Genomic DNA, 14,166 nt, shown 5'->3' on the forward strand with positions numbered 1-14,166 from the left:
GAGAGGCCCCAGGCTGGGAGGTTGGCTGAGGAAGAGATATGGTGGAGAGCAGTTCTGGAAGTTGGCAATCCTTGTACTGAGATGCAAATAGCTGGTTTAAACTAATATAACTTGGGAGTCCAACCATGTGTTTTCCAAGGTTACAACTGTAGCCGAATTGAAAGATAAAATCTAGATATATCCTACTGGCTACTTATTGTACCCTTCGGTAAGATTGTGTGTGCATGTGTGTGTGTGTGTGTGTGTGTGTGTGTGTGTGTGTATATAAATAAATTTTTGTTGCAAAATAACCCCTCAGGCCTTGTCAGCAATGCTTCATAATTTTGCAAATCCTAAATCCAGACATCCCTGACCATATAAATGGAAAGTAGGTTACAAAATAGAGATTCTAAGAGTCATTTTCCAATTTCCAGCTCATATCTGATCATAAAGTATAGTGTATGAGAGAAAACTTCCCAGAGAGTAGATTTAGTAAAAATGAAGAAAATGCCCTGAAAGATATGGCAGTGATTACTGTGCTGCTTCCAATTTCTTCCTTTTCTTTCCAAATGGCTCTGTTCACTTCAGTCATTGTGTTTACATCCTGACACGATGTGAGGAGAGAGTTGGTTACACCTGCCATTTATTCATTGGCTGCTATGTCCAGTTTATCAATAAATCCACCTGTATCATCATCAGTTTATCTATCTTTTTTACTCTGGAAAATCTCTAAAATAGGATATTTTCCATTGTCATGGCCTGAAGATGTAGGCTAATCATCTGGGTATCATTTTGTTTACGTTTATGATTTTAGTTGTTTCCATAATAAGTGATGATTACATCAGTAAGAAAGAAGAAATGTTTGAAGAATTGGAGAAAGGGTGGAGAAATTAACAAGAAAAGTTAATTTCCCTTAAGCCTCACTTGGTTTATAGCATTTGCTAACTTTAGAAATAATACAGCATCACTCTAGTCTAAGATGCCAGAAAAGACAATAAATTTTGTTGCTATCACTTTATTTTCTATTTTATAAAGTATGTACTATAGGGAGAATTTACTCAGCACTATTCTTCTATTCCAATATATTAAGGAGTTTTCACTTTATATAATAATGATTCAAATTAAATTTTCCTTCATGTCTTGTGAGCATGTTTTGCTTTACAATTCTCATAGTAATGACTAAAACTTTCCTTTAGAAAATTGAAAAAATATAACAATACTTTTATGTTATTAGATAATAAATTTAGATAGATAAAAAAATTAGAATCATCAAAGAGATGTGTAACATTCTATAACATATACCATTGCTTAGAATGTTTCTATGAATTACGTTATTTATATATAATTGAATAGTTAATGCTACATATTTTTACATAATCATCCATTAAATTGAATACTCCAGTTGTCATAAATTATGTTTCATTAATGACCCCTTGGTTTATTAAATTGTAATTGTTACTTTATGCAGTTGGATTTCCAAAATTATTTAAAAGAAAAACTTTCATTTTTCTGTGCTGTTCCATTAATTAGCTCCTAGCTTAAAAATTATATATATTATGTAAGAAGAGAACATTAAATCAAATCTATACCTCATTTTTCATTGTAGTTAATTTCTCCACTTTCCAAACACTTCTTGTTCACAAGCTCTTAGATTAATCTCCATTTCTGTCTCTGGAAGGATATAACTTCCATACAAAAAGACTGCTTTAATGTAAAATGTTGGTGATTGTTATACACTCCATAATAGACATTGACTATTGTCTAATTAAAATTTTAATTTTAATTGCTGTCTCACTCTAACACTGCTAAGTACTTTAAAAATCTGTTTGGGTGACTGAAGTAGCTAAGGGTTATAAATTCTTTGAGGAAAAAAATAAGTTCCATGCAGAAATGGTCCTAAAAGTAAAAAAAGATGATCATTCTTTTAGAAAGTTTTATAGGTTAGTTGGAAACATGGTAACTAGCTAGGTGAATTACATAAATTGTCTAAGACTTAATTGACTCATAGGTAAAAGGAAAATACATAAAGTCTCACTTTGTGCAATTATTGTATTAAATTATGTATTTAAAGCTCTGAGGAAAAATGCCTGGCATGGAATAAGCACACATTTTATATACGGTTTTATTAGTAGTAGTAATAGAAATAATAATAGTAGGCTATTTCATATTACATTTTACATAGTGCATATGTTATTCATATAATATAAAAATACATTATAAATTACGTTAGTTACATAAACATAATATCCATTTTTTAACAATTGCGTTTTTGCTCCCTAATTCTAATGATAGTACTTTTGATCCCCAAAACGATGTCCTATTATTTTGAATTCTAGACCTTTTAAATTTGTAAAGGAGTCACCCTAATTCATATTCCTTAGGGTCACTACCTTCCTTCTCCCAACCCATCCTACACTATGCCCTTATTTCTACTACTCAATGTTATCCCTAGTATCTTTCAAATTTATATTCCCCTTTAAACAATATGCCCAGGAAATGTTCCACAATTCATAGGATGTTTATGCGTCACCATAGCTTTACAAATTCATTAGCAAAGCAATTAGGAATGATAATAATTGGAGCAATTTTTTTGAGTGTATTTATTTCCAAAAGGGTGGCAGGATTGTTCAGTGCCAGTTTCATATACTTTATAAAAGCGTAATCAGTCATTTGCTCAAATTTTTTTCTTGAATGTTTATGATCAGAATGAGTCATCATTTCTGTTTAAATAAATGTTATTTACCAAAAAAGTAGAGCATGAAACAGCTTTGTTTGAAAATAACCCAAAATGAAGAATTATAACATCATACACAGAAAGATTAATTTTCTTTCTTATTACAGTTTTTTTTTTAATTTTTTGAAACTAGCTTGCATTTCTTTCAAAAGTTGATTGGGTTGACCTCGAGCCAAGATGGCAGCATGAGAAGAGCAGCAGAAATCTCCTCCCAAAACCACATATATTTTTGAAAATACAACAAAGACAACTCTCCCTAAAAGAGAGACCAGAAGACACAGGATAACATCCAGACCACATCCACACCTGTGAGAACCCAGCACCTCCGAAGGGAGTAAGATACAAGCCCTGGCTCGGTGGGACCCAAGCACCCCACACCCCAGCTCTGGGCCACTGGAGAGGAGTGAGAGCGGGGAGGGAGACGGAGCCCAGGATGGCTAAATAGCCAGACATAGCCATACGCACCAGAGTGCAGACAAAGTGCATGTGTGGGGTCCTGGATAATAGGGAAACAGGACAGTAAGACCTGTGAATGGGTCCCCACAGCCAGCGTCCTGGGGACAAAGAAAAGCAAGTGCTTTTTGGAAGTCTTAAAGGGACAGGGACCTCACAGTCTGACAGAAGCGTCCTGGGACACGTAGTCCAGCAGCAGGGAATCTAGGGAACTCTGGGCACTCTAACTTGCTGGGCAGCAGGGAGCACGGAGGCCCCTCACGGAGATAAACAGCCTTCCTGCTGTACCCCCTCCAACACGGCTCCACCATATCGAAGGAGCAGCCTGAGGCAGGCCACACCCACAGCAACAGCAGAGATAAACTCCATAGTGGCTGGGAAAGAATCAGAAGCCCCGTCTGCATGAAGCTGCCCAGCACAAGCCACTGGAGGTCGCTGTTCTCCCAGGAGAGGAAGGCCACAAGCCAACAAGAAGGGAAGTTCTTCCAGCCGTCACTTGTGCCAGCTCTGCAAACTATCTCTACCGCCATGAAAAGGCAAAATTTCAGGAAGACAAAGATAACAGAGACAACACCTGAGAAGGAAACAGACCTAACCAGTCTTCCGGAAAAAGAATTCAAAATAAAAATCATAAACAGGCTGACAGAGATGCAGAGAAATATACAAGAGCTAAGGGATAAAGTCCAGAGGGGGATTACAGACGTCCGGAAGGAGATTACAAAAGTGAAACAAACTCTGGAAGGATTTATAAGCAGAATGGATAAGATGCAAGAGGTCATTGATGGAATAGAAACCAGAGAACAGGAACTCATAGAAGCTGACATAGAGAGAGATAAAAGGATCTCCAGGAATGAAACAATATTAAGAGAATGGTGTGACCAATTCAAAAGGAACAATATCTGTATTATAGGGGTACCAGAAGAAGAGAGAGAAAAAGGGATAGAAAGTGTCTTTGAAGAAATAATTGCTGAAAACTTCCCCAAAGCGAGGGAGTAAATAATCAAACAGGCCACGGAAATACGCATAATTCTCAAAAGAAAGGACCCAATGAGGACAACATCAAGACACATAATAATTAAAATGGCAAAGATCAAGGACAAGGAAAGAGTTTTAAAGGCAGCAAGAGAGAAAAAGGTCACATATAAAAGAAAACCCATCAGGCTATCATCAGACTTCTCAACAGAAACCTTACAGGCAAGAAGAGAATGGCATGATATATATAATGCAATGAAACAGAAGGGCCTTGAACCAAGGATACTGTATCCAGCACGATTATCATTTAAATATGAAGGAGGGATTAAACAATTCCCAGACAAGCAAAAGTTGAGAGAATTTGCCTCCCACAAACTACCTCTACAGGGTATTTTAGAGGGACTGTTCTAGAAGGGAGCACTCCTAAGACTAAACAGATGTCACCAGAGAAAATAAAATCACAGCAAAGAAAGGACACCAACCAAACACTAACTAAAGTCAAAAAATAAAATCAACTACCCACTAAAAGCAGTTAAAGGAAACACAAAAGAGCACAGAATAAAACAAGCAACATATAAAGAATGGAGGAGAAGGAATAAGAAGGGAGAGAAGAAAAGAATCTCCAGACAGTGTATATAACAGCTCAATAAGCAAGCTAACTTAGGCAGTAAGATACTAAAGAAGCTAACCTTGAACCTTTGGTAACCATGAATCTAAAGTGTGCAATGGCAATAAATACATGTTTTCAATAGTCACCCTAAATGTAAATGGACTAAATGCACCAATCAAAAGACACAGAATAATAGAATGGATAAAAAAAGCAAGACCCATCTATATACTGCTTACAAGAAACTCACCTCAAATCCAAAGACATGCACAGAATAAAAGTCAAGAGATAGAAAAACATATTTCAGGCAAACAATAGAGAAAAGAAAGCAGGTGTTGCAGTACTAGTATCAGACAAAATAGACTTCAAAACAAAGAAAGTAACAAGAGATAAAGAAGGACATTACATAATGATAAAGGGCTCAGTCCAACAAGAGGATATAACCATTCTAAATATCTATATACACAACAGAGGAGCACCAGCATATGCGAAACAAATACTAACAGAACTAAAGGGGGAAATAGACTGCAATGCATTTATTTTAGGAGACTTAAACATGCCACTCACCCCAAAGGATAGATCCACTGGACAGAAAATAAGTAAGGACACAGAGGCACTGAACAACACACTAGAACAGATGGACCTAATAGACATCTATAGAACTCTATATCCAAAAACGACAGGATATACATTCTTCTCAAGTGCACATGGAACATTCTCCAGAATAGACCACATGCTAGCTCACAAAAACAGCCTCAGTAAATTGCAAAAGATTGAAATTCTACCAACCAACTTTTTTGACCACAAAGGTATAAAAGTAGAAATAAATCCTACAAAGAAAACAAGAAGGCTCACAAACACATGGAGGCTTAACAACATGCTCCTAAATAATCAATGGATCAGCAAACAGATTAAAATAAAGATCAAGGAATATATGGAAACAAATGAAAACAACAACACAAAGTCCCAACTTTTGTGGGATGCAGTGAAAGCAGTCTTAAGAGGAAAGTATACAGCAATCAAGGCACACTTAAAGACGGAAGAAAATTCCCAAATGAATACTCTAACATCACAATTATCGAAACTGGGAAAAGAACAAATGAGGCCTAAAGTCAGCATAAGTAGGGACATAATAAAGATCAGAAAAGAAATAAACAAAATTGAGAAGAATAAAACAATAGAAAAAATCAATGAAACAAATACCTGGTTCTTTGAAAAATAAAGAAATTAGATAAGCCTCTAGCCAAACTTATTAAGAGAAAAAGAGAATGAACACACATCAACAGAATCAGAAATGAGAATGAAAAAATCACAACAGACGCCACATAAATACAGAGAATTATTAAAGACTACTATGAAAACCTATATGCTAACAAGCTGGAAAACCTAGAAGAAATGGACTACTTCCTAGAAAAATACAAATTTCCAAGACGGACCAAAGAAGAATCACAAAAGTTACAAAAAAAAAACAATTACAAGCAAAGAAATTGAAATGGTAAACAAAAAACTACCCAAGAACAAAACCCCCAGGCCAGACGGATTTACCTCGGAATTTTATCAGACATACAGAGAAGACATAATACCTATTCTCCATAAAGTTTTCCAAAAAATAGAAGAGGAGGGAATACTACCAAACTCATTCTATGAAGCCAACATCACCCTAATACCAAAACCAGGAAAAGTCCCCACCAAAAGAGAAAATTACAGACCAATATCCCTGATGAATGTACATGCAAAAATACTCAATGAAATATTAGCAAACCGAATTCAAAAATATATCAAAAGGATCATACATCATGACCAAGTGGGATTCATCTCAGGGATGCAAGGATGGTACAACATTCGAAAATCCATCAACATCATCCACCACATCAACAAAAAGAAGGACAAAAACCACATGATCATCTCCATAGATGCTGAAAAAGCACTTGACAAAATTCAACATCCATTCATGATAAAAACTCTCAGCAACATGGGAATAGAGGGCAAGTATGTCAACATAATAAAGGCCATATATGATAAACCCACAGCCAGCATTATACTGAACAGCGAGAAGCTGAAAGCATTTCCTCTGAGATCGGGAAACAGACAGGGATGCCCACTCTCCCCACTGTTATTTAACATAGTACTGGAGGTCCTAGACACAGCAATCAGACAAAACCAAAAAATACAAGGAATCCAGATTGGTAAAGAAGAAGTTAAACTGTCACTATTTGCAGATGACATGATATTGTACATAAAAAACCCTAAAGACTCCACTCCAAAACTACTAGAACTGATATCGGAATACAGCAAAGTTGCAGAATACAAAATTAACCCACAGAAATCTGTGGCTTTCCTATACACTAACAATGAACCAATAGAAAGAGAAATCAGGAAAACAACTCCATTCACAATTGCACCAAAAAGAATAAAATACCTAGGAATAAACCTAACCAAACAAGTGAAAGACCTATACCCTGAAAAGTGCAAGACACTCTTAAGAGAAATTAAAGGGGACACTAATAAATGGAAACTCATCCCATGCTCTTGGCTACGAAGAATTAATATCATCAAAATGGCCATCCTGCCCAAAGCAACATACAGATTTGATGCAATCCCTATCAAATTACCAACAATATTCTTCAATGAACTGGAACAAATAGTTCAAAAATTCATATGGAAACACCAAAGACCCCGAATAGCCAAAGCAATCCTGAGAAAGAAGTATAAATTGTGGGGGGATCTCACTCCGCAAATTCAAGCTCTATTACAAAGCCATAGTAATCAAGACAATTTGGTACTGGCACAAGAACAGAGCCACAGGCCAGTGGAACAGATTAGAGACTCCAGAAATTAACCCAAACATATATGGTCAATTAATATTTGATAAAGAAGCCATGGACATACAATGGGGAAATGACAGTCTCTTCAACAGATGGTGCTGGCAAAACTGGACAGCTACATGTAAGAGAATGAAACTGGACCATTGCCTAACCCCATATACAAAAGTAAAATCAATTGGATCAAAGACCTGAATGTAAGTCATGAAACCATAAAACTCTTAGAAAAAAACATAGGCAAAAATCTCTTAGACATAAACATGAGTGACCTCTTCTTGAACATATCTCCCTGGGCAAGAAAAACAACAGCAAAAATGAACAAGTGGGACTATATTAAGCTGAAAAGCTTCTGTACAGCAAAAGACACCATCAATAGAACAAAAAGGAACCCTACAGTATGGGAGAATATATTTGAAAATGACAGACCTGATAAAGGCTTCACGTCCAAAATATATAAAGAGCTCACCCACCTTAAAAATAAACAATCCACTTAAAAAAAATGAGCAGAGGAACTGTACAGACAGTTCTCCAAAAAAGAAATACAGATGGCCAACAGACACATGAAAAAGTGTTCCACATCGCTAATTATTGGAGAAATGCAAATTAAAACTACAATGAGATATCACCTCACACCAGTAAGGATGGCTACCATCCAAAAGACAAACAACAACAAATGTTGACGAGGTTGTGGAGAAAGGGGATCCCTCCTACACTGCTGGTGTGAATGTAAATTAGTTCAACCATTGTGGAAAGCAGTATGGAGGTTCCTCAAAATACTCAAAATACACTTATCATTTGACCCAGAAATTCCACTCCTAGGAATTTACCCTAAAAACGCAGCAGTCAAGTTTGAAAAAGACAGATGCACCCCTATGTTTATCGCAGCACTATTTACAATAGCCAAGAAATGGAAGCAACCTAAGTGTCCATCGGTAGATGATTGGATAAAGAAGTTGTGGTACATATACACAATGGAATATTACTCAGCCATAAAAAGAAAAGAAATCCTACCATTTGCAACAACATGGATGGAACTAGATAGTATTATACTCAGTGAATTAAGCCAAGTGGAGAAAGAGAAATACCAAATGATTTCACTCATCTGTGGAGTATAAGAACAAAAGAAAAACTGAAGGAACAAAACAGCAGCAGAATCACAGGACCCAAGAATGGACTAACAGGTACCAAAGGGAAAGGGACTGGGGAGGATGGGTGGGTAAGGAGGGATAAGGGTGGAAAGGAGAAAGGGGGTATTTTGATTAGCATGCATAATATGGGGGTTGGGAGAAAAGGGAGGGCTGTGCAACAGAGAAGACAAGTAGTGATTCTGCAACATTTTGCTATGCTGATGGTCAGTGAGTGTAATGGGGTTTGTGGGGGGGACTTGGTATACGGGAGAGCCTAGTAAACATAATATTCTTCATTTAATTGTACATTAATGATAACCAAAAAAAAAGAAAAAGAAAAGGGGGATTACTCCCTGATAGGATAAAACTAACTGCAAATCAACAATTAATGCAGGCTTTACATATCCTAAATTTTGATCTTTTAAAGGGTGCCAGATGATCAGCTATGGAAGTACATTTTTCTGATAATATTCGTTTCTCTTAAAAAAAAAAGCAATTCCTGTGTGGTCATCTCCAATAGGTTCTTCCCAAAGGTATGAAGGTCATATCAAAGTATGGGTGAATGGGTTTATTTGTGTTTATACAGAGGATCAAAGCCTAATTTGGCTACCCAGAAAATGAATTAAGGTACGATATGAAGAAGAACTTCCAACATCAACATCCTCTGGAAGAGTTATTCCAGAAGATGATCATCAAAAAACTTCAGCAAAGATCCTGGCACTGTTGCAGTTGTAGCTGCATTCATCCCACCGGTTCCTGGACTTACCATTGGAGTGAAGAAGGAGATATCTAATCTGGCCTGTGCATACAGTAAAACAACAAATTTGACTGGATCTATACTGTCGGAACTCAACCAAGAATTAGGAGAAGTGTAAGTTGCAGTGCTCCAAAATCATGCTACTATAGACTATCTCCAGTTAAAAGAACATATGGGATGTGAACAGTTCCCAGGAATGGGTTGTTTTAATTTGTCTGATTTTTCTCAAACTATTCAAATTCAGTTAGACAATATCTATCATATCATTGATAAGTTTTCACAAATGCCTAGAGTACCTAACTGGTTTTCTTGGTTTCACTGGATATTCCTGGTAATTGTAGGTCTGCTTTTGTTATGTAGCTGCATTCCTATTATATTTATGTGTGTACACAATTTAATTAGTAGTTTAAAACCTATACATGCTTATGTTACTCTACAAGAAGATATGTCAAAGAAATAATCCATCTTCCCGTGTTTTCTTCCATCTGCTACTTCTATAGCTTTTCTTCTTCCTTCCTAATTACAACCCTTTAGTAGCATTCGTGCCTCATATCGAAAATTACTGAGTATCATAATTCTTCCAAGTAGTAAAGATACCTCAAGACAAATGCTGGGCATAGAATCCATAGGGCATAAATCCGCAAAGAAGTAAAAAGCGAACCTTTTCAAAGAACATTGCTTCTCTCTCACTTACCAACTTTACATTTCCGTCTATGGCCCTGGAAGACAGCTGATTAGCCAGAGATGGGTAAGATTCCTCAAGGGAGGAACAACCTAAGACAAGCACAGTCACAGGGGGCCATCAGGTGAGGAATTGGGTATCAACAGAAGTGAGGCTTAGAACCTCACCCCCCCTGTTTTGAGGGAAATCTGCATCCGTGCATTTTTTAAAAAAAATAGTAATAATAAGGGAGAAATGTGGGATTCACATATAAATCAAGTATAAAAATCAAATGAATAATCATATGACTTGATTGTTTATAGTTCATGATGCGTGATCAAAACCAAAAGTTTCTGTGATATGACTGCCCTTTCACTGTTCACCATGTAAGAATTTATTCACTATGTAAGAACTTGTTCACCATGTAAGAACTTGTTTGTTATGCTACAGAAGTTTGGAGACTGTTGGGAATTAGGCTTGGGGTTGAGTAATGATTGTGCATTGCGTCCCCTATACAGAATTTTATTGTTGTTAACTGTTGGCAGCCGCGCTCAGAAAATGGCGCCCAACGTGGGGCAGCCGGAAAGCCCCGAACTTCCTAGTGACAAAACATCCCACACCACTAAACCACATGCTAATTGCGCCTTGGCATAAGGACCAATGAGACCCACCAAATTGTTATGCTAATGAAGCGTATGGAGCCGCACCAACCAGGTCAGAGCATGAGAACAATATAAGCAAGCCTCTCCTTCCCCTCTGGGTCCTGCCCAACGCATTTGTTTCACAAAGAGCTGAAGAATAAAGCTTTCTGCAGAAGAATCCTGCTGTTGTTGCGTGCTGTTCTTGCCGGCGAGGACGGGGCGCGCGACAAGTGGTGCCGAAACCCGGGAACCAGAACATCACCGGCACAGGGAGGACCCTTCAGACATCTGGAGAGGATTCAGAACTGCAGGACAGAAGAAAACCCAGAGGGGTAAGTTCCGAGACACGCACTTTTTAGGATAATGGCTGATGGTTCTCTTTAAATAAGGAGGCACCATGGGGAATGCACCGTCATTAGTCACGGCGCTGCAGACAGCTCTCAAAGAGCGAAACTTGAGGGTCTCCAGCAAAGTCTTAGGATCTTTTGTAAAGGAGATAGACCGTGTGGCCCCCTGGTTTATTTATTCAGGGTCCCTCTCAATCCCGAACTGGGACAAACTGGGGAAAGATCTTGATAGAGAGGAGGAAGAAGGCAGCCTGAGGGGAGGCACCAGACCCCTCTGGAAACTGATTAGAGTTTGCCTGCAAGATGAGAGGTGTGAAAAGGTAATAAAGGAAGGTCAAAGAGCCTTAACAGATATCCAAGAGAGCATGTCAGAAACGGAACGGGAGACAGAGCAAGCTCACGGCTGAAAAAAGGCCACAAAAACGAAAGTAAAAAAACTCCAGAGTGAGGGAGAAAGCCCGCCTAGGGAAAAAGCGAAAGAGCCCCGAGAAGCGAGTGACGATCGCCTCGGAGAAAATAGTAAATACCCCTGGAAAGAGTTGAGGGACCTCCAACTCTCCAGTAGGGGATCTGAGGAGGAATTAACGTCCGCAGAGGAAGGGGAAGAAAATAAAACCGCAGAGTGCAGAAGTAAGGGAACCAGCAAAAGTCAAAAAGCGGACCAAGGAAAAAATGAAAGCAGGGTGTCCCCCGACGCCCGTTGCCCCGCCACCTTACGTGAGCGGCGCACTCTCTTTTTGCCACCCAGATACTCTTCAGCATTCAATATGAAAATTTTACATGGGCAGCTAATCTGTCACGAGACCTGTCCCAGTATCTTTCAGGAAACTGGTCCCAAGACTTCGATGGGGCACTAGAAGAACTGCGGCGAGAAATAATCCACATCAACTCCACCCATCTAGATATCTCCGTAGCAGAAGGACTCTCTTCCTGGTTCCTCAGAGCCCTCTCCCACGTCAAGGAGTGAGCAGGCATGGCTGGGATGGGCGTGTTCATGCTTGGAGGTCTCATGCTCCTACTCTGGTTGTTATGCAGACTCCGCAACCAACATAAGCAGGACAAAGTGGTCCTTGCTCAAGCCCTAATGGCGATAGATGTTGGTGCCTCTTCCCAAATATGGCTCAACATGCTTGAGAAGGAAGCCCGGCTTTAGCCTGAGGTTGCTCCTGCACCCTGAGCCCAAGTGGCATTGCACCAGGTCCGAGGACCTCAGTGCTTGCTCGCAGCCTTCTCTAAGAAGCTCATGGTGCAAGAGGGTTGAGAAAAAAGGTCCAAACCCTTTGTACCAAGCGGTCCCAACGCCAGCCAGAGGATGCGAGGCAAAGCACTGCAAGAGGTCTTGGACCCCTCTGAGAGGCATGCCTGACTGCATAGGGGTAGATGCCCAGAACCCCTCTCCAAAAAGGGGGCATCAGGAAGTGTGATGGAGGTCAGGCCTCTGTCTCCGCCTCTGCTGGCAAGTTCCGCCTTGAGCTTCTATTAGACAAAAATGGGGGAGATGTTGGCAGCCGCGCTCAGAAAATGGCGCCCAACGTGGGGCAGCCGGAAAGCCCCGAACTTCCTAGTGACAAAACATCCCACACCACTAAACCACATGCTAATTGCGCCTTGGCATAAGGACCAATGAGACCCACCAAATTGTTATGCTAATGAAGCGTATGGAGCCGCACCAACCAGGTCAGAGCATGAGAACTATATAAGCAAGCCTCTCCTTCCCCTCTGGGTCCTGCCCAACGCATTTGTTTCACAAAGAACTGAAGAATAAAGCTTTCTGCAGAAGAATCCTGCTGTTGTTGTGTGCTGTTCTTGCCGGCGAGGACGGGGCGCGCGACAGTTAACAACCATTTGATGAATAAATATGAGAGATGCCCTCTCAAAAAAAAAGTTGATTGGGTCAAGGAAAGAGTGTGAGCTATATTAAGGATATCTGTATACGGGACTGAGTTAGCTCCATTTGGAATTCTGGTTCTGCATGCCTTACCTGGATGAACTTGGACAATTTATTTAACTCCCCTGGGCCTTAGTTTACTCATATTTATTTTACTTTGCATTTATACTCAGTAGAATGGGTATAATACAGGTGCATCTTCAATGTAAGGTTTCATGATTATTTTGTTAATTAATGTTTGTAAGAGATAAAACATTACCCTGACATATAATAAGCAGTTGTTGCAACTCTGGAGTGATTTTATTTGTGTATGTTATGTTTTACTTTTGAATCAGTTATAAATCTAATTATATGAAATCTGATTTGAGGAAATGAATGGTTTTAGTTTAACAGTACACCCTTTTTAATAATTAGTCAACCTATGCATGAACTTGTTTTCCAAATATTTTTATAAGTAATTATCCTAAGGTAAATTAACTTCAGATAGTTAGTAAAAGTAGTACATATTTTAAGAGATTTTGCAAACTAAAAGCTGCTATTGATTTAAAGTACAAAGTAGAATAAACGAAAGGGAAAATATTTTCCTTCTATTTCACAAAAGTAGAAATCAGAATCTTAAAATGTCCCTGAGTGTGTGTGTTTGTGTGTGTCTTTTTTCAAGACATTGTTACTTTATGTAAGACAGACCTGGTTCTATGAAAACAAGGAGGGGCATTTGTACTGAGTCAGGTTTACTTTGTGCATTTTTAAGGCCTTAATTTTATCTAAGAATGAATGAAAAAAATGGATTAGATGGTTTCTAAAGTTTATTCTGGTACTAATATTTCATGATTCTCTGTTTTTGTATGACTTTATTAAGGAATAAAGCAATATGTATGATGATAAATAATACCATATTTGAATAATGCCTAAATCACTATTTTCCTATAAAATTATGTTGTTCATTAATTTTTTTTCAAAGGAGATGATTCATTTATCTAAGTTCTTAAAGAACTAACATAATGTAGTACCTTCCTATTTGTACATAAGGGTATTTGTTTAAACCCAACCAATGAAACCAGATCCATTTCTTGTTCCTTACAAATTGGTGCTCCTCCTATTTTCTCTGACTTAGAGGAATAAACACAGTGAACAAGAAGGTAGGCTTTCAGTTCCAGCTGTTCATATTTAGAATTTAG

This window comes from Manis javanica, chromosome 3, assembly GCF_040802235.1.
Source record: "Manis javanica isolate MJ-LG chromosome 3, MJ_LKY, whole genome shotgun sequence".
NCBI lineage: Eukaryota > Metazoa > Chordata > Mammalia > Pholidota > Manidae > Manis > Manis javanica.